Source organism: Schistocerca piceifrons, chromosome X (genome assembly GCF_021461385.2).
Source record: "Schistocerca piceifrons isolate TAMUIC-IGC-003096 chromosome X, iqSchPice1.1, whole genome shotgun sequence".
Lineage (NCBI taxonomy): Eukaryota > Metazoa > Arthropoda > Insecta > Orthoptera > Acrididae > Schistocerca > Schistocerca piceifrons.
Window position 1 is genome coordinate 552636523 of NC_060149.1, and position 22820 is coordinate 552659342.

A 22820-nucleotide genomic window follows, 5' to 3' on the forward strand; every position below is an offset into this window, starting at 1 on the left:
GTTTGGTGCATAATGCTCAATATTTTTCATAATGAAATCTGCAGCTTGGAAGATATTCACTCAAACTTCAAAATATTTTGCTTTATGAACAGATCTATTCAATTGGCTCTATAGTGCCTTTTCATCACCCTGATGGCCTTTTCTTGCAGTTTGAGCACTGCAGCTGTGAGTGAGGTGGGCAGCTAGGCACAGAGACTCTGATACGTAATTTCACAAGCAAGCCTGTTTTTACATGGTAGTTGAGCGGTCAAGACATTAGACAACCAATATTTTGCATTCAACACTTTTTTTGTGTATCTGATTATATTCTGATATTCAGAATACTTGTCTTCGTCTGTTTCTGAAATAAAACATCGGCAGCTGTGATATAATAATCAAATAAGCATATATAACATACTTACAGTTAATCCCATCATGATTCACAAAACAAAAATACATTTAAATGATATTAATCCATAGTTATAACTTATCATCTATTCGCAGGTGTTCTCGCAACCAGTGGGGTGGAACTTACCACAGAAACAGGCAAAACATAAATACACTGACCAAAAAAAATCACAACACCAAAAAATAAGTAATGTAGAGTAATGAAATTTTGGGAATAAATTAGTCTAGGTAACATATTTAAGTGACTATCACTGCAGGATGACAGGTTTATGTAAGCACAAGATAAGGTACTGCACCTGCAAAATGCTGGTACATTAATAACTGGTGTAACTGCGAGAATGTTGGATAAAAGCATGCTAATGTGTGTGCATTGTGATGTACAGGTGCAGAATGACAGTGTGTGCGAGGGAGTTCCATGCCTGTTGCACTTGATCATTCAATACAGGGATAGTTAATTCTGTTTGTGTGTGACGCTGGCATTGTTGTCTGATGACATCCCATATGTGTACAACTGGAGACAGATCTGGTGACTGACAGGCCAAGACAACATGTTGACACTTCGTAGAGCATGTTGGATTACAACAGAGGTATGTGGGTGAACATTATCCTGTTGGAAAACACCCCCAGGTATGCCATTCATGAGTGGTAGCACAACAGATCGAATCACCAGACTAAGATACAATTTTGCAGTCAGGGTGTACGAGGTAACCATGAGAGTGCTCCTGGTGTCATACAAAATGGCACCCCAGACCATAACTATAGGTGTAGGTCCAGTGGGTGTAGCACGCAGACAGGTTGGTTGCAGACCCTCAACTGGCCTTCTCCTAACCAGTACAAAGCCATCACTGGCACTGAGACATAATCAGCAGTAATCAGATAAAAAAATAGACCTCCACATTACCCTCCAATGAGCTCTTGCTTGACACCACTGAAGTTGAAAATGGCAGTGGTTTGGGGTCAGTGGAATTCATACTACAGAGCATCTGGCTTGCAGCTCTCCTTGAAGTAACTGATTTATAACAGTTCGTTGTGTCACTGTGGTGTCAAGCGCTGCTCAAATTTCTGCTACAGATGCAGTCTAATGCACCAGAGCCATATCCTTAACATGACAGTCTACTCTCTTGGTAGTGCCACATGCTCATCCAGAGCCTAGTCTTGTGACTGTACATTCTCATGACCACTGCTACAAACAATCGCATACAGTGGCTACATTCCTGCCAAGTCTTTCTGCAATATCACAGAAGGAATATCCAGCTTCTCATAGCCCTATTACATGACTTCATTAAAATGTGTTGATAATGGCATCTTTGTTACCTAAAGCCATTTTTCACTAACATCATCTCACCACATCCTATCCCAAAGTTAACTAACGATCATCACCATTTCAGGGTGTAGTTAAAGCAAACATGATTTGTCTCCTCTTAGTGGCTCTATTAGCACCACTCTTATGTGACTGATGTGAAATGTGAATAGACATTATCTTCCAGATGTAAAAATATGACTACCAACTTTCGTTTATGTCGCCTAACTCCTTCTTGCTGCTGGGATTTTCTTTTTCTCTGTCAACGTATTTCTTGCACTATGCCAAACAAATAAACAAAATCTCACTGCATTGAAATATTTTCTGGTACACTGTTCATGGAAAAAAATATCTTATTCATGATGCTGACAAAGATCTATTAGATATCAGTGTGGATGTGTGCCAAGTGTATAAAAGCATATCTTCATAGACAAGCATGGATTGTTATTGACCAACACATGAATTTTGATAGCATCTGCCCTATATTGTAATTCTCTGCCCTGGTGTTATGTCACACGATTCTGAAGTCATGTGACGAAATTCTTCCCCTGTCACAAAAGCTTTACGTGACTGACAAAGAGCAGTACATTTCAATAAATATTCAAATTTGTGTGAAATCTTATGGGACTTAACTGCGAAGGTCAGCAGTCCCTAAGCTTACACACTACTTAACCTAAATTATCCTAAAGACAAACACACATACCCATGCCCGAGGGAGGACTCGAACCTCTGCCAGGACCAGCTGCATAGTCCATGACTGCAGCGCCTTAGACCGCTTGGCTAATCCTGTGCAGCACAGTACATTTCTGTGATATCACTTTCACAGTGCAGATTGGTTGAGCATCATTATCTGTGAAAGACTGTAATGTCAGTTTGGCCACCCTATGGATCAAGTATCAGCCAAAATTTATTTTGCTGCACATAAGGTTTCACAACATGATCCATATATGAGTGATACAATTGGGAGGTCAGCTTTCCAGATTTTGAGCATGTACAAAAATGTTAACAAATTCCCTTTGGAGAGCTTCGCCTTCTTGAGAGACCCATGCACTGAATTTTCCACTGGGATCTTGCAAACACAAGAATGCTATTGGTAGCAGTTTTCCAGATGCATGAAAGAGCTTAGCAACTTCAAGGACTTTTGCAGTTCATGTCACTTCTTTCTTGGAAATGTATTTGATGACATAATGTTGGTATGTCCTGTGTTAGGCTTTGAACTCTTTGCCCACGATAATGATGCCACAAAATGAAAATCACTCTCCTCTGATTTACACTGAGGTGACAAACATCATGGGATACCTCCTAGTATCATGTCTGACCTTCTTCTGTCAGGCATAGTGCAGCAACTCAATGTGGCATGGACTCACCAAGTCACTAGGCACATTGGAAGTTGCCTGCATAAATATTAAGAAATACTGAACCATGCTGCCTCTACAGCCATCCATAATTGTGGAAGTGTTGCTGGTGCAAGATTTGTGCACTCATTGATCTCTTGAGTATGTCCCATAAATATTCAATGGGATTCATGCCTGGCAATCTGGGTGGCCACATCATTCACATGAATTGTCCACAATTGTGAACAAATGTGGCCTGGTGACACAATGCAATGTCATCCATAAAAATTCCATCATTGTTTGGGAACATGAAGACCATGAATGGCTGTAAATGGTGTCCAAGTAGCCAACATACCCATTTCCAGTCAATGATTGGTTCAGTTGAACCAGAGGACCCAGTCCAGTCCATGTAAACACAACCCACACCATTACGGAGCCACCACCAGATTGCACAGTGCCTTGTTTTCTGGTTATCTATGGTCCAACAGATACGGTCACAAGCCCAGGAGAGATGCTGTAGGCAATGCTGTATTGTTAGCAAAGGCACTTGCATTGGTTGTTTGGTGCCTTAGCTCATTAACTTCAAATTTAGTCTTACTGTTGTAACAGATACATTCATCATACATCTGACATTGATTTCTGTGATTATTTCATGCAGTGTTCCTTGTCTGTTAACACTCATAACTCAATGCAGTTGCTGCTTCTCTCAGTCATTAAGTGAAGGCCATTGGCTCCGGTGTTGTCCGTGATGAGAGGTAATGCCTGAGGTTTATTAAGTTAAGAGTCATTATGGCACTAGGTATCACAGTTACTCATCATTGCCCTTCCTGATATAGTTTAACATGCTGCATTAGCTGCTCCACAGAGATTCACCTTACTTGAGTGGCTATTAATTGCTTCAGGGAATGGATCAGGCCTGGTTTCCACATATGGTTCAGAAATGCTGAGGTTCTGCTTATGAGTATCTCCAGTGGCTCATTCAGACAGTACTGCTGTGGCTGTGTTATGTTCTAGTGAGTAACTCTGATCATCATGGTTTGCAGATGGAAAGTTGGCCCTTTTATGTTACACACTGACCCATTAATCAACAGCCTACTATCTTCCAGTTCCCACTATCTCACCCCCATGAACCTTTCTTGCTCATAACAACTTGCTACTGCAACCACACTGTCATACATGGAACAAATCAAGTACAGACCTGCCTGCTAGAAATACAGCCTGGTTTCCACGATATCCCTCAGACAATGTCGACCTCCTCCTCTCCCCACAAATAACAGCACTATGCATCATTCGTACCCTTCTGAATCACATAAGCTGTAAATACTGTAACTTTCCCCCTCTGGCATTGTCACAGCTCTTCAGCTGTCATCACTGGACGGCTGTGTCCTTCAGACATCAGCAACACACCTCATGTCCTCACCTCCACAAATTTCCCTATTGCTCCCAATGTCAACTGATAATAGTGTATGATGTAGCACTTAAAATTCACATGTCTGTCTGACATGAGGGTCCCAATCAAAAGGTACAATCATGCCTGATCTGTCCTCACTTCCACAGACACCATATGATAATAGAAATGCAGATTCTGCTCACTAGGCTCTGCTTTCAATCCTGACTCTGAAGTAAGTTCTCTCTGCACTCTTTTCAATTCTGGCAGATACAACAAGATGGGACTCAACTGTGCATGTAACATGTGATGCATAGCCTCTTTGAAGCTGATCATTTTCACTCTTGCATCCTAGATGCTGTCCGCTAGCAATTGCAGTAGTCTTGTATGGTGACTGTTGTGTGCAGTACTTCTACTCATGCTTGCATGACTGCAGACCCTGGTTCACAGTGGTCTCTGATGCCTTTGCATAGTCCTTCACCTTGTTTTTCAGCTTTCAGAGCGTATGTATGTTGTTTAACACTCTGCTCTCCCATCTCGCTATTTGCATGATTTGCCACTGCACCACTGACTTATTATCCTTGGACAGCTCCTTCACTGCATTCATTGTCCTGTTCAGTTCCTTTATGTCACCAGCATCTGCTGTTCTAAACACAGTCTTCAAAATCCTTCCCCCAGCTTCCATCCAACCTCTCTTCTGCCTTTGTAGGGAAGACAGCGTTGCCTCACAACTGCTCATATGCTTTAAGCAATTTCTCACATTCCCCTGAAACTTTGTGAAGTACTCCCCTGTTCTTGGCTACTCATCACAAATTAGGAAACACCTCCTCCAGCCTGCTTATTTCATTCTGGAATTCCCATGCATTAAACTCTAAACACAATATCCATTGATGACTAGTAATCACCATATACGCTTGTCTGGCAAACAGAACTCCTCCCTCCAGATGTTGGTTCTGAAGCACCCCAGATGAAGAGGTACAACACCACCACAAATAATCACAACTAGCATCCTTCCCATCCTAATTATCAGTGTACAGGAACCTGAGAACAGGGACTTCCATCTCCTCCCTCCACTCTAAAAATTCTGCTGTCACTGGTCAGTATCTTTCATATAATTAAAGCTAAATAACCCTTGTTCTAGTACAAAATTCATATGCTTTCCCTTAACATGCTATTCAGGGTACCCCACACATAATATCGTAAATATTCATCAATAAAATCAATAAAAACACATCTGCTACTTCCTTGACCTCAATGCATATAGCACTTCTTGCACAGATTCATTTACACTTTCCCATGTACTCCTCCATTTCCTCCTTCTTACTTTTTATATTTGTTCCACTTGTACTATCCTCGGCATGGGCTACAGAGGTCTGAATGATCGAATCCCACATACACTACCATCAACCTCGCAGGCCTGATGTTGATAGGTGATATGGTTCCTATTACCTGATAAACATTTGGTACCTCGTCATAAATTTCTTTGTCTTGCCTTTCAGTGTATAATGACTAGACTACATCATCCACTGTCCTGTTCTATACTGCAGCAAGCTTCCAATAAATTTGGGAGCTTCCTCTTGTCTCTCCAATGTCTTGATGTTCACCCTCTGTTCTTGCTTCCACACCTCTGTTGCTGTTTTTGTGAACTCATGGACTGACTCCCCACTGTTGCTTCCTTTTGAATTAATCATATCAAATTGTGATGGAATTTTTCTGTCTGTGAATGACAAACGTGTACTGGTGTGGTCCTTTCACTTGTATGCACGCATTGCAAATGAAAGATATGTGTCTCAGTCATTGTTTTTATAGTTCACATAGTGGTGCAGCATCCTCCTCATCATCCAGTGCACCCATTCTGTTCTTCCAGTTGAATGAAGGTGAAGTGGACTGGTTCTTAATTGCTTCACATGCAACAAGTGACATAATTCCTTCATCAAGTCTGACATTAAATTCACCCTCTGACCCATAATCATCATTTCTGGTACTGTGAACTTTGGTATCCATCTGTTGACCATTGCCTTTGTGACTGCAACCACTTGCTGGTTCACCATTGATATCATCTCAACATACCGAGAGAAATGATCAGTTATCATCAACACGAAACAGTTCCCCGCTGGAAGCCAGATAAATGGTCCTTACACATCAATCTCAGTCATCTCAAATGGTTTTGAAGCTTCTGGCAGTCTGTGGTACTTGCTTACGGCTCAAGTCTGAATACTGCACAAATTCTTAACATACTGATCCACATCTCTTTTCCTTACTTTCCACCAGTATCTGTCCGTTACCCTTCAGTTTGTTTCTCTGAATTCCCCAGCACATGTTCATGCACTTCCTTTAGAATTTCTTCCTTCAACTTAGCTGGTACAACAGTCATGGCCCTCACTTAGTACCTTGCCCAAAAGACCATCACACATACTGAGCTGTGGTTGTGTCCTGTATTGTTCACAGTTGCTGTCAGCTTTCTGTGTTGCTTTCATGCAGCAAGGTCATGACTCAGTGCTTGCACTACTGCTACCTTCCTGCTTAGTGAGACTGCATTTTGAGGTTTCTCTCCTGGCTTGTGAATCAGTTCATAGTCAAACTCACTGAGTCTTAACGCTCATCTTGTCAGACTGCTGAATGGGTCCTTCAGCTCTAATAACCATTTCAGTACAACATAATTGTTCACCATTTTAAACTGCTTCCTATAAAGGTAACTTTGAAAATATGTCACTCCATATAAACTGAAGTGCCAAAGAAACTGGCATAGGCATGAAATACAGAGAGATGTAAACAGGCAGAATATGGGGCTGCCATTGGCATCACCTATACAAGACAACAAGTGTTTGGCGCAATTGTTAGATTGGTTACTGCTGCTACAATGGCAGGTTATCAAGATTTAAATGAGTATGAATGTGGTGTTACAGTCAGCACACGAGTGATGGGACACAGTATCTTCGAGGTAGCGATGAAGTGTGTATTTTCCCTTATGACAATTTCACAAGTGTACCGTGAATATCAGGAATCAGGTAAAACATCAAATCTGTGGCATTGCTGCAGCCAGAAAAAGATCCTGCAAGAAGAGTAACAATGAAGACTGAAGTGCAATCCTTCCACAAATTGCTGCAGATTTCAATGCTGGGCCATTAATAAGTGTCAGCGTGCAAACCATTCAATGGAACATCATTGATATGGGCATTCGAAGCTGAAGGCTCACTTGTGTACCCTTGATGACTGGGCCTGTCAACACCGACAATGGACTGTTGATGAACAGAAACATGTTGGCTGGTCAGATGAGTCTCATTTCAAATTATATCGAGCAGATGGATGTGTACGGGTATGGAGGCAACCTCATGAATCCATGGACCCTGCATGTCAGTAGAGGACCGTTCAAGCTGGCGGAGGCTGTGTAATGGTGTGGGGCATGTGCAGTTGGAGTGATTAGGACCCCTGATACATTTATATATGACTCTGACAGTTGAAACGTACATAAGCATCATGTCTAATCACCTGCATCAATTCATACACATTGTACATTCCGACATACTTGGACAATTCCAGCAGGACAATGTGACACTCCAAACATCCAGAATTTCTACAGAGTGTCTCCAGGAACACTCTTCTGAGTTTAACCACTTCTGCTGGCCACCAAACTCCCCACACACAAACTTTATTGAGCATATCTTGGATGCCTTGTAACATGCTGTTCAGAAGAGATCTCGACACCCTCATACCCTCATACCCTTATGGACTTATGGACAGCCCTGCAGGATTCATGGTGTCAGTTCCCTCCAGCACTACTTCAGACATTAGTCGAGTCCATGCCACATCATGTTGTGGCACTTCAGAATGCTCGTGGGGGCCCTACATGATATTAGGAAGGTGTACCAGTTTCTTTAGCTCTTAAGGGTATGAGGCTAAGCATTTCTCTCCCCATGGTCAAATAGTTCCTCTTGGCCCTGTTAAGTTGTCTCGATGCAAAAGCAATAGAATATTCCTCATCACTGATATAGTGATGAAGAACACACCCATGAGTATGATTAGATGCTTTGCAGGGATTATACTCATAAACTCTCTTTCGGAATCAAGAAATATCAACATTGGACTCGATGTCAAAACTCTCTTCAGCTCTTCAAATGCTCCTGACTTTCCTTGATCCACACAAATTTCAAGCCCTTTTTCAATAGTTGTGTGAGTGGTCACCTGTATCAGTGAACTGCCTTATGAATTACCTGTAGTAATTAGTGTGTCCCATGAATGACTGTAGTTCCTTACTTGTCTTCAGGACAGGAAAATCCCACTGCTGCATCAGCCTTGGATCCATTCTCAATGCCACCTTTTCTAATTATGTGCCCTTAATTTACTTCCTCCAACACAAAATGACACTTCTCTGTACTCTACATCTGATGTGCAGCCCACAACCTCCTAAAAACTCCTCTCAAATATCATCTATGTCCTTCCATGTCCCCTGAAAATGCAATTAAATCATCCATGTAAACTAGAGACTGATGAGGCTTCACCCCCTTCCACACTCTGTCCAACAAATGCTTAACATCACACGAGCATTCTTCAGCTCTAATGGTCATCTGATACTGGTAATGGCCCCAGGGTAACAAAAAAGCTGTCCTCAGGTAATCCTCCAGAACCAGAAGATGGTATCAACTTCTTAAATGCACGGTAGAGAAATACTGGTGTAGCCTCAAGTTATCAATGGTCTCTGTGATGTTGAATTATGGTGTTATGGATCTGTTACAGTCTTACTATTATGATGACGTAAACAAAACAAAACTTGTATTTCTTGGAACAGTCTGTAGATTTTTTTCAGCACAGCCATGATTCCTGATCGCAATGGACTATCACCATATTTTACAGCTTATACGACACACCTTAATTTTTAAGCAATTTTTTTTAAAAATAACATTTTTACCATTTTTCTTATTACATTGCAAAGTCAGACTAAAGAAATTCTTAGTTTACAAAACTAAGCTGACCTTCAAATCTCTGAAAATTGTCACTTGAACTTTCTTCTTCTTGTTCTTCTTCTTCTTCTTGCACTTTGTCATCATTGTTGTCCTTTTCATATATAAGGTGTTCTTCACTGCCATTGAGAGCATTACTTATGCCACACTTCTTGAAAAATTTAACGATAATGTCTTCTCTCACTCTAGACCATGACTGTTTTATCCACTGACACACTTGTTTGATTGTAGGTTGTCTTAAAGCTCCCTTCAGTGTGAATTCATTTTGGGTTTTATCCCTCATCCATTTTTCAATTCTTCTTTCATATACACTTTATACAGTTTATTTATCGGGACATCAAGAGGTTTCAATTGTGAATTAAGTCCTCCTGGAATAACAGCAAGGTCTGTATACCCCTGTCTCAATTTCTCTTTCACAGAATTTTTCAAATGACTACTAAATTGATCTAGCACAAGAAGATGTGAAGTAAGCCCTCCTGGAATAACAGAAAGCTCTCTATTTCCCTGTCTCAGTTTTTCTTCCACAGAATTTTTTAAGTGACTTCTAAACTGATCTAGAACAAGAAGAGAACTCTTCTTCCATAAAGCACCTTTCCTTCTCTCCCACACTCTGTAAATCCATAATTTTGTATCAGCTTCATTCATCCAACCCTCTTTATGTATGTGAACAACAACACCTGGTGGTATTTGGGAAGGTTTTGACATTGTTTTGTGTTTGAAAATAATCATTGGGCTAAGTGCAGCACTGCAAGCACAACATGACAGGACAACAGTGCAGTGCATTTTTTCATGTCCACTTGTTTTTATAATTAATATTTTAGCACTTTTCATGGCAACAGTTCTTGTACTCAGCACTTACAAATGTCAGAGGAGTTTGTCCATATTTGCTATTTGGCTTAGTTTCACACTAGTTTTCTTTTGATGTTGAATAATAAAGTGATGAAAAGATAATATTTTCTCTTCATACTCTTGTGGAATTATCTGAGATATTTTAGTTCTGGATCGCATCCTAAGTCCATGATGCTTTGTAAACCTGCAGTGCCAACTAACTCCACCCTTAAAATCTGTTAAGTTCCACCGTTGCACTAGCTTATGAGCATGTATTTGAATAATTTTTGTATTAATTCCAGTGCCATTTTGACGATGTCCTGAAAACCATTTCAATGTGTCATCTTCTAGTTTTGGTCATTTTGAATTCAGTTGTCTATTTGCACATTTAGTCTTCCTAATTTTTTTCAGTTTTTCTTTACTAGCCCGCCAATTGCAAATGGATTTTTTCTGTTGGAGGAGGGCCAAAATGTAGCTCAGCTGCTCTGTTTCCACATTCTTCAGCATATGCTATTACTTTCAATTTATAGCCCAAATCATACAAATACATTTTAATTTTTTTCCATTATGAAACTAGCTGATAACAAAAATATTGTACTATTACCAATAATACAAATCACTTTCGGTTCAAGTTCACTGCTACTGTGGACTGCAATGATGCATAATGGCTATACAATGTTCTTACATAATGCAGTCTTACAAGGAACCACTGGAATGCCAGTTCTCAAAAAGCAAATGATGTTTGTGGCATTCAATACCCCACATATTGTGTGCCATGCAACCACAGTATTGGCAATTAATGGCAGCATGGGGTGGGACTAGAGTTATTTGGTGATGAGCACAGCAATGAGGCCATGGAGCATAGCTGATTTGCTTAGTTGATGGGTAACTCGCACACAGTGTTAGTGGTGTTGATACAAAGCACAGTAATGAAATGATAAACAAAGGAAACGTTGCATTATATTTACAACAACAGTCACCTAAGTTGACGTTTTGTCAAAAATGAACCCAAGGACTTTCACAGATTGAGAAAAAAATGGCAGCTGAGATATTAGCTTTTCAACAAGATGATGATGATGATGATGATGATGTTTGGTTTATAGGGTGCATAACTGCACAGTCATCAGCACCCGTACACATTCCCAATCTGTACATAGCCCAATCTAGCCAGTTACATGGATGATGATGGGATGATGAGGACAACACAAACACCCAGTCCCTGGGCAGAGGAAATCCCTAACCTGGTCGGGAATCAAACCCAGGACTCCGTGATCCAGAGGTAGCAACACCAGCCACTAGACCACGAGCTGCGGACTCAACAAGATGAGTCACTAGAATGTGTGGTATCATATACGCTTGACTGTGCAGAGAATATACATCAGGAGTTCAATGATAACAGGTGTTGAGCCCATGTAGTTCATCATCCTTATCAGACAGGATGCCACAAATCCCATCTCCAGTGAAACATAGTAAAGGACAAATGTCGTGCAAGGAGCACACACTAAACATAGTTACATACATGGAAGATCATCTGTAGCATAGTAAAAAGACTGTTATGAACAGATTTCGAATAAGTACTGAGCAATATGACCATAAGAAAAACTATGGATATTCAAGGGAGGACAAGGTGCACTTGTTACAAAAAGGTTGCTCGATATAATTTACAGAATGTGTATTATAGTAACCTACTACATTATGCTCATCATATTGCCTGTTACATAGATTACAGTGATTTCAAAGAAAGCTGTGCATGGTTGCATAACTTCAAATAAAAAAAAAGCACTCCATCTACAGGCCACAAGTGGCCCATCAGGGCCATCTGACCGCTGTGTCATCCTCATGGGAGAATGCGGATAGGAGGGGCGTGTGGTCAGCACACAACTCTCCCGGTTGTTTTTATGGTTTTCTTTGACTGGAGCCACTACTATTCAGTCGAGTAGCTCCTCAGTTGGCATCACGAGGCTGAGTGCACCCCGAAAAATGGCAACAGCTCATGGTGGCCCATATGGTCACCCATCGAAGTGCCGGCCACGACCGACAGCGCTTAACTTTGGTGATCTGACAGGAACCGGTGTATCCACTGTGGCAAGGCCGTTGCCCTAACTTCAAATAGGACTACAGAATTGGGAGACATAAGATAACAAAACAGAGTCAACTTGACAATGCACAACAAACTGTGGATTTGGAACCCTGGAAATTAGAGGTGCCAAGAAAGTTTTATTGAGATTTGCTAACATCAATGCCTTAACACATTCATAAAGAATTATACTGACTTTTAATCTGGATGGTAAATTAGCTCGAAAGTCATTTATTGTACTAAGAGATGTTGGAGGTGCTCTGCCTCTGTGATTCTTTCCCATGTGCATGATCTTGCAAGAGCATTAGGGGATATTTGCATCACTGCAAGTAAGCATGGAAAAATGGCATAAGAGAACTACAACTACGGTATGAGCACTGCTTTTGGCCAATATCTGATCAAAATAACTTGCTTTTGCTCAATTCCTGGTTTGTGTGTAAAAATCATGTACTGCTTTAGAGCAAACTATCCCTCCCGAAAAGTGTGTGATGTTGCAGTTCATACCACCTGGAACCACTATACAAATTCAGCTTCTGGATGTGTGTTTTTTTCTGTGCCTATAAAACATATTACTGCACTATCTGCACTTATGCCTTAAAGGATAGCCAATTTCACGATAAGCTCCACGACAGACTGTTTCGCATTTGGTTGCATGACATCACATTCCATTAGTTCTCGTCACCCCATTACACCAGTTTGATTCTATATGCCTTCTTTAATAGCGGATACCTAGCTAAACGTCCTGCATGATTTGTAATTCCCAAGGAGTTCACTTTTGATCTTGATGCTGCGAACCTTTGTGATCACTGTGGCATGCAATTTTTCATTTTGTGTTCATGGTGTAAGTTAATGGTTTGTTCTGAACGTATCTTCAATGTCCACTTTATGAAATGTAATATGTACAACCCATAGAAGGTTGACCTTTGCACCTCTTGGACACTCATTTTCTGCCACCCTCCTGATGCATATGGTGAGTCTTTTGCAGCTAATATTCTTCCTGTCATAAATGTTAATGCAACACTTTCAAATGAGCCTTACCAAAGACTGAACTTGTGACTTCGCACTGAAGGGGTTCCTTGTTGTGGGTGTCCCATGGCTACTCGTGGCTTCACCTTCTGTGCAGCAATCCTCCTTCCTCAGAACTTCTTTGGCTCCAAAATTGTCAATATTGACAGGTACTACCTTCTGGCTGTCCTTCTCCTGTACATATATGATACTCCTTTTAACCAAACAACTTGCTGGATTGTATTATTACATCATTCTCTTCCAGCTGTTCTATTATGCATAACATATTGACTGGTAAGTCTGGCTCCACACTCACTCAAAGCAGTGTTTGGTGCCACTTTGTACTTAGTTATGTGAATAAAGACTTAATGTATTTATACATGGTTTAATTAAATTACCCACTATGATGGATGGACTTTGCTACAGATCTACATTGGTGATGGTCTCCTCTAACTGGAATATCTTCCCATTAAGATGGATGCACTTTGCTACAGATCTACATTGGTGATGGTCTCCTCTAACTGGAATATCTTCCCACTAAGTTCCATCACACCTTGCCAAAGGCCAATCATTGCATGATGTTCACGCAAAAAGTCTAACTCCAGGATCATGCTGTAACACTTGCTTACATGAGGCACCACTTCCACATACTGCCTCCACCAAAAAATATATTTCCATTGATCCCAGTGGCCTTGTATCATAGTCCCCCACACCACACAATCTGTAGCATGTTGAGTTCCATCATCCACTTGGTTCCTACTGACTACTGACATATGCACTCCTGTGTCTAATAAGAATGTATACTTCCATCCCTTCAGCAGACCCACTATTGCACATTCCGCCTCTGCATAAGTACTTATTGCTGCTAATTTTAATGACAATGCCTTTCAGTGGGCTTTTGGCTACCTCTTTGTTTAATGGCTGCTTGCTTCTTTCCTGTCCATCCCTACTACCATTACCATAATGTGTTGATGAACCGTACCACCCCAATTACACTGAGGCTTGTGGCACTAATTCTGCATGTGCCCTGTACATCCACAATTGTAACACTTCAAATTTGCAGAGAATGTACCACAAGTATCCCTCACCTCCATCAACACATGAATCTCTGCACACTTCGTCGCTAATTTCTCAGTTGAATGGAGATCCTTAAATGTCCCTGTGTGCACACTCCTTGACATATCTGGTGGCAAACCCCTTAGGAAAGGGGTACAGAGTCATATCATATTGGAATTCTTGGATAGCTCAAGAGGTTTTGATTGCTATTGTCTAAATGATAAGCCTAGTAGGTATAACGCATATTTAGACAATATAATAAGTAATGTCCATGAAAATAATGTTGAAATTGGAGTAGTGAAGTTAGGCCTAGCTGACCATGATAGCCTATGGATTACAGTCCCAGTCAGCATTTCAGATGAACAATACAAAACTGTTAGACCTATGAATGAATGCAACATGAGAGAGTTTAGAACTAGATTAAGGTCAGTTAACTGGAATGACATCTTATACAAAGATATGTGTGTGAATAACACAAGCAAATTATTTGTAGAGGAAATTGCAAGAATATTTGATGAGTGTTGTCCCAGATTAGTAAAACAACAGAACAATAACCAAGCTCATAAACCACAGAGACTAAATAATTGGTTCACACCATACCTCAACAGCATCAGGATTATGCTTCTTATGTTTAAGGACAGATCTCATAACAGCAGTGAGTACATTAGAATAAGAAAAATTTATAAATCTGAAATAAGCTTCGCAAAATGTAGGGCAAATGATAACTATATTCTTAAATCTAGAAACAGCTGTAAAGCTGTCTGGGAAGTAATTAAAAGTGAAATAAATAGACCAACAACTCAACTAACTATACCCATAGCCCAAGATATCTTAAACTCACACTTTGTTAACTTCAGTTTAAAACAAGATTTGTCTCCCCCCAAAGCCATGCTTGATTAAAAAACCCTTTTAGGTTTAAATAAGAATGTAGTTCATAAATTCTGCTGGGCAACAGTAACTGAAAATGATGTTAGCAAAGCAATAGACAAACTAAGTAGTTCCAGAGCAGAGGACTTCTATGGTCTGTCAAACTTTGTCATAAATAAGATATCAAGTGATCTTCTGTCCCCTCTAACCACTCTCATTAACTGCATATTACAGCAAGGAATTTTTCCTGATTGTTTGAAAATATCAGTAACTATTCCCATATTTAAGAGAGGAGATAAATCAAATCCAAGTAACTATCACCCTATGTCATTAATCCCAATAATATCTAAAATAATCGAAGACTGTGTTCACCAACAAATGAATCACTATTTTGAGACGAATAACCTGTTAAGTAACTCACAGTATGAATTCAGGTCTAAACTATCCACAGTTAAAGTGGTTGAAAATATTGTTAGTGATGTATAAGATGACTTTGAAAACAAATTAATCTCTTATGCTACTCTCCTAGACCTGAGTAAAGCATTTGACACTGTATCTCATAGTACTTTGATCATGAAATTAAGACACTATGGCACGGAACAGGACACCCTGAAATTATTAGAATCCTTCTTAAGCAACAGAGTACAATTTGTTAGTGTAAATGGGCAGCTGGCAAACCCACAAACAATAAAAAGAGGAGTGCCACAGGGCTACATACTTGGGCCCTTCCTGTTGGTAGTGTATGTTAATGATATGCCACAGTATTTACCCTGTAAAACAGTCCTCTATGTGGACGATACAACTTTTATCGATTCAGGACAGACTCTTGAATCTGTATGAGAAAAAAATAATATAGTATTTGAAAAATCAGTTCATTGGTTTAATGCAAACTCCCTATACATAAATGAAACAAAAACTGAGGAAATATTCCAGAATGAGATTTTCACTCTGCAGCGGAGTGTGCGCTGATATGAAACTTCCTGGCAGATTAAAACTGTGTGCCCGACTGAGACTCGAATTCGGGACCTTTGCCTTTCGCGGGCAAGTGCTCTACCAACTGAGCTACCGAAGCACGACTGACATAACATCCTCAGATGACCTTTCATAAGAGGGACTGACTAGGCTAGTGGCAGTTGGATCTACTACTAGGCTAGGTGCCCTGAATAACACCAACTCCTCATTTCTGACTGTGAGCTTATTATTCAAGGCTGTATTTTCTGCTCTTCATCACAGTGCCTCATTAACTAATGCTTGAATTGCTTCCAACCCAGTGACAATGCCTTCATCCTTCATTCATACACAATAGAAATAAACATCAATTACCAAATGACAAAAAGAAAACAATTACACCAAGTGCATCACCATCAACCATCTAGAATCTCTTCACTGCTTTGTAACATGACAAAAACAATTGCCCCTAAAACAAGTTACAGATACAGATTCAGCACAGGATGCAGAATTGCCAAACGGATTACACTGTGAACACATCACAGGCCCTAAATAATGCTCTTTACTGTTGCCACAAAATTCAGACACATCAGCTGGTTCTTCTACTCTAAACAGAGTAACCTTCATGTTACAGTGACATTCCATCTGTGATCCCAAGCCTTTCACACACATAAAAAGTAATTAACAGTTTCTCTTCTTGCCCCACCATGTTGACACTGCAGATCATGTTCCAGGCATCACACTGTGTGGACAACATAACCCCTACTGCCCACTGAAGATAATGTTGGTATTTCTGACGCCCCTTTACACTGAGGTGACAAAAGTCATGAGATACAACCTAATACTGGGTCAGACCTTTTGTGTGGCATAGTGCAGTAACTCAATGTGGTATGGACTCAACAAGTCATTGGAAGTCCCATGCAGAAATACTGAGCCATGCTGCCTCTATAGCCATCCATAATTACGAAAGTCTTGCTGGTGCAGGATTTTGAGTACGAACTGAACTCTCAGTTATGTCCCATAAATGTCTGATGGGATTCATGTTGGGTGATCTGGGTGGGCAAATCATTGATTTGAATTGTCCAGAATGCTCTTCAAACCAAACATGAAAAATAGTGGCCCAATGATGTGATGCATTGTCATCCATAAAAGTTTCATTGTTGTTTGGGAACATGAGATCAATGAATGGCTGCGAATGACCTCCAAGTAGATGATCATAACCATTTCCATTGAATGATCAGTTCAGTTGGACCAAAGGTCCCAGTCCATTGCATATAAACACAAACCACTCCATTGTGGAGCCACCACCGGCTTGCACAATGCCTTGTTGACAACTTGGGTTTATGACTTCATGGGGTCTGCACCACACTCAAACCCTACCATCAGCTCTTATCAACTGCAATCAGGACTTATCTGACAAGATCACAGTTTTCAAGTCATCTAGTGTCCAATTGATATGGTCATGAGCCCATGAGAGGCACTGCATCACAATGTCATGCTGTTAGCAAAAGCCCTCATGTCAGTCGTCAGGTGCCATATCCCATTATCGCCAGATTTTGCAGGATTATCCTAATGGATACATTCATTGTATGCCAAATTCATTTCTGTGATTATTTCATGCAGTGTTACTTGCCTGTTAACACTGACAACTCTACCCAAAGGCTGCTGCTCTTGGTCATCAGGTGAAGGCCGTTGGCCACTGTGTTGTCTTTGGTAAGAGGTAATGACACTGTGAATGTCAAAATATTGAATTCCCCAACTATTTCTGAAGTGGAATATCCCTTGCATCTAGCGCCAACTACCATTACACATTCAAAGCCTGTTAATTCCTGTTGTGCTCCCATAATCACGTCGGACACCATTTCACGTCGGATACCCATCATTGCCTGTCCTTTTATGCCTTGTGTACACAATACTGCCACCATCTGTAAATGTGCGTCTTGCTGTCCCTTGACTTTTATTGCCTGAGTGTATAGCTGACTCTGCATTTGATATGAGGTGGCTACATTATTAGGAGGCCGGGTGGCTTATGAATGAGGCTGGAAAGCAGGGTGATAAGGCTCAGGAAGAAGTGGCTGTCAAAATTAACACTTTATTTCCCAGTTATCATTGATTGTGTGGCTCAGTGGGGAGGCAATCATGCCCCTTCCTCACAGGAGAGGGCTAGTAGTCTATCAGTCGGCTGCTAGCATCCGTCCAGCTAGCTGCAACACATGCTGGCACCCCTCTTTGTTGACATCTGCACTTGGCAATGGACTTGGAACTGTCTTGCATGAGCCACAGCAGTGGCATCAGTGGTATGCAGTGGAATCTTGCTGAGGTAGCCCCTCTTTGATAAATGACCACACCCGGGCAGCTAAGATGAGCAGAGTGAGGCATGCCCAGTGGATTGTTGGAGAGCAGCTTCTGTACCCAGTGTGCAACCCGCTGCCTCCTGGCTGAAGTGTGGCAGCTGCTGAAGCAGACTGGCAGCCCTGGTGCACTGTGGAACCAAGTCTGATGGCGGACTTTGTGGATTAAGGATGTACCCTGGTGAGGACTCAAACCTGTGCCTGCGGCTGTCAGCTCTGTGTCATCTCCTCATCTGGCATAACTCCAGCATCCTGGTGGTACTGCTGGATTGAGACTGCCTCTGGTAGAAAATCAACAGTTATTAATACCAGATAGGAGTACCCTTATTGTGTCAATATGCTGCTCCGAGTCATGCACTTGGCAACACCACAAAAATACAAACGATGAAGACACCATCTTGCCCATGCTGGAAAGTTACACTGAGCTAGACTAACCCATCTCACAATAATTTCACATGCTTGTTATCTTAACCCAAATATCTATATGCCACGCTCACAGCATCTGGTGGCTACTGCAGTGTTCCAGTGCCCCTTCTCAAAATTTTACTTTTAACCTGTTAGTGGCCCTACAATATGAAACTCACTGACCTAGAAGAAATTCACTACAGCTAGGTGTGAAATATATCCTGCCTGAGTCAGTAGTTGATCCCAATAAGGTATTACATCTACATTTACACATAAAGTTAGGGCGAATGAAATTTTTTGTAAAGAATGAACCATGAAGACATTCCCATAATTTAGTGAATCAAAAGTCAAAGAGGATATACACACCAAAATCAAGAGCAAATTGAAGGAATGCATGTCACAAAAATCATGGTTGACTTTGTTTAGTATAAATGAGTGTGTCCATTTATCTACACCTACATCCGGTCTCTGTAAACTACTGTGAAGTGCATAGCGAATGGTACCTCCCATGGCAACAGTTATTACAACTTCTTCCTGTTCCATTCACATGTGGGACACAGGAAGAATGACTGTTTAAATCTCTATGGGAGTGATACATATGAGATTGTATTATATTCCTAGATTCATGATTTAAAGCTGGTTCTTGAAAGCAGACTTTCTTGGAATAGTTTGCATCATCTTCCTGTTCAGTTTCTCCAGCATCTCTCCCAAGTGTCAAATAAACATGTGACCATTCATGCTGCTCTTCACTGTGTACAATTAATATCCCCTATTAGTCCTATTTGGTACAGGGCTCACATACCTGAGCAATATTCTGGGATGGGTCACACAAGTGCTTTGTAAGCAATCTCCTGTGTAAACTGATTGCATTTTTATGCCAATGAACTGAAGTCTGCCACATGCTATGACAGAGCTTATGTGATCCTTCCACTTCGTATCCCTATAAACTGTTACACTCAGGAATTTGTGTGAGTTGAACGATTCCAGTTGTATCTCATTGACATTGTTGTTGAAGAGATACTGTGTTTTTCATTTTTTTGAAGTGGATAATTTTACATTCTTGAACATTTAAAGAAAATTGCCAATCTTTGCACCACTTTGAAATCTTATTGAGAGCTGACTAAAGATTTGTGCAGTTTTTTTCAGACAGTTCTTCGTTCTAGATGAGTGAATAAACTGCAAAAAGTCTCAGGTTTCCAATGAAAATTGTCTGCAAGATCATTAATATACAACATGAATGGCAAGGGTCTCAGCACACTTCCCTGGGGAATACCTGAAGTTACTTTTACATCTGTCAATGACACTCCATCAAAAATAACATGCAGCACCCTTCCTATCAAGTCATTCACAGTCCAGTCACAAATTTCAGTTGATAACCTATAAAACTCTACTTTCAATAATAAGTGTAGGTATTGTACTGATTCAAACACTTTTTAGAAATCAAGAAATATTGTGTCTCTCTGACTGCCATGATCCATGACATTCAGGATATAACGTGAGGAAAGTGCAAGTTTGGTTTCACATGATCAATGTCTCTGGAATATTGCTGATTGTCATGAATGAGAACATTCTGTTCAAGGTACCTCATTGTGTTTGAGCTCAGAATATCTCATAAATTTCTACATCAGATGAATGTCATTGGACAGAAGTTTTGTGTACCAGTTCTGCTACCATTCTTGTATACTGGTATGACCTGGGCTTTCTTCCAAGTAATGGGCGTGATTTTTTGTTTGAGGGATCTACAGTAGATTACATTAGGTTGGTGCATAAGTTCATAATATTTTTCCATAAGTTTAATAAACACAACAGATACACATAACAGAGATTTTAGTCCTCAATAATATATGGTCTGCCACTGCTGGGGTATCTTTTTGAGTCAGTGACTGTAGAAATCATATGGTTTTGAGGCAAGGAACTCGTTGAGCCATGTTCAAAGTGATTTTTGTCCAGAAAGCGAGTTGCATGAAGGTTGTTCAATAGAGAATGGAAAACTTGAAAATCTGAGGGCATAAGATCAGGTGAGTAAGATGGGTGTGAAATGACTTCCCAACCCAACTCCTGTATACTGTTCTTTGTCAGTCTAGCAGAATGCAGGCAGGTGTTATGGTGGAGTAGCATCACTTCACACTTTGTGGTCATTGTTCATGGGTTGCATCTGCAAGATGTCTCAGCTGTTGACAATAAATATCGGTAGTGATGGATACACTTCAAGAAAGCAATTTGTAGTACACCACACCATTGTTGTTCCATCAGATGCATAACACTATCTTTTTAGATTTGTTTTTTTGGCGTCAACCATTCCTTTCTTTACATTATCTTAGCATAAAAACATTATTTCTCATCACCAGTAACAATACAAGATTGGAATTGTCAGTGTTGTTAATGAGCCAATTGATGATGAGCAAGCAGAGGTGCACATATGACCACCCACTGATTTTTGTGATTTTGGCTTAGAGCAATGGGTACCTGTACACCCAGTTCTTGAGCCTTTCACACTGTATGCAAATGTTGCATGATGGTGGAATGATCACAGTTCATCAAATCTGCCAGTTCTGGATCATTGTGCATTAACACATTTAAACAATCTTCATAAAACCCCAATGGTCTTCCTGAACATGGAAAGTCACTAATGTGAAAACAATCCTTCTTGAAATAGCAAACCATTTTCTTGCCATGCTTGTTCAATGGCATTACCCCCATACAGAGCACAAATGTTTCTGGCTGCCTCTGCATCCATCACCCCTCTATTGAACCCAAACAGACGAATATGTCAGAATGGTGTCCACTTGGCACTCCATTTTCTAGAGCATTCAAGGCTACACTCACTATCTCCAAATAACAGTATGTAAACTCTTATAGCAACAGTGAACTACAAATGAGAAAATGATGATCTATAAATAATCTTATAGCAATTGGGATACCAAGTATGATGAAGTCAGACCTCTGTTCATGAAAGGGTCAAGGGAAGACATGGGAAACTATCACTCTATTTCTATTCTTGCAATCCTGTCAAAAATGTTAGAGAAAGTAGCTGCCAACTAGATCAAAAATTTTACTGTAAAAAATGATATTATTGTAAGTAACCAGTTTGGATTTGAACCAGGAAAAAGCACTCTGTATGCAGTGAATAACTTTATCGAAAAGGTCTGCAAATCATTGTATCAGAAGAGTAAAGCTTCAGGTGTCTTCTGTGATCTCACAAAAGCTTTTGACTCTGTGAACCATGATTTGCTTTTCTATAAATTAGACAAATACAAGATTAAGGCTAATGCTTTAAATTGGCTCACATCATACTTACTCAACATAAAACAAATGGCAACTATCACTTCAAATGCAGTGAATTATATTCTAAATGGAGTACAGTATCACAAGGTGTGCCTGAAGGCTTCATTTTGGGACTAGTCCTGTTCCTATTCTACATAAATGACTTACTCATAAATATATATTCCCCATCAGTTCTGCTTGCAGATGATACTTCTGTTTTAATTAAAGGTTACTATGCAGAAATAATTCCGATCTCCATTGTAAGCATACTGGATATCTCAGAAAACTAGTTCCAGTTAAAAGGTTTGAAACTGAACATTGCAAATCTGAACATTTCAAAACCGAACATTCAAAATGTGTGGAACTTAAAATTCAACTTAACAGTCAACTTATGGAAGAAGTTGGCATGGTCTGATTCCTAGGACCAAGAATTTAAGCTGGAATACACATATTGACTTCCTATCAAATAAACTATGCAGTTTTGCATTTGCATTGCAAATACTAGCAAATTCCACTGACTTGGTTACAGAAAAAAATTGGTTGTCATGGTTATTTTAAATCTGTTATTAGATGTGGTGTAATTTTCTGGGAAAGTTCAAGTAGTGTATCTCGAATACTGAAACTGGAAAAGAAAATTGTCAGCTACATGTGCA

The 22820-nt window shown here is 40.3% G+C and overlaps 1 protein-coding gene and 1 pseudogene across 4 annotated transcripts in view; one reads left to right on the forward strand and one right to left on the reverse strand.

Moving 5' to 3' along the window:
* LOC124722859 (fibulin-1-like) overlaps positions 1–22820 on the forward strand; it is a 649840-nt gene that overhangs the window by 524338 nt on the left and 102682 nt on the right. The window lies entirely within an intron of this gene.
* LOC124723595 lies at positions 12176–12293 on the reverse strand (annotated as a pseudogene).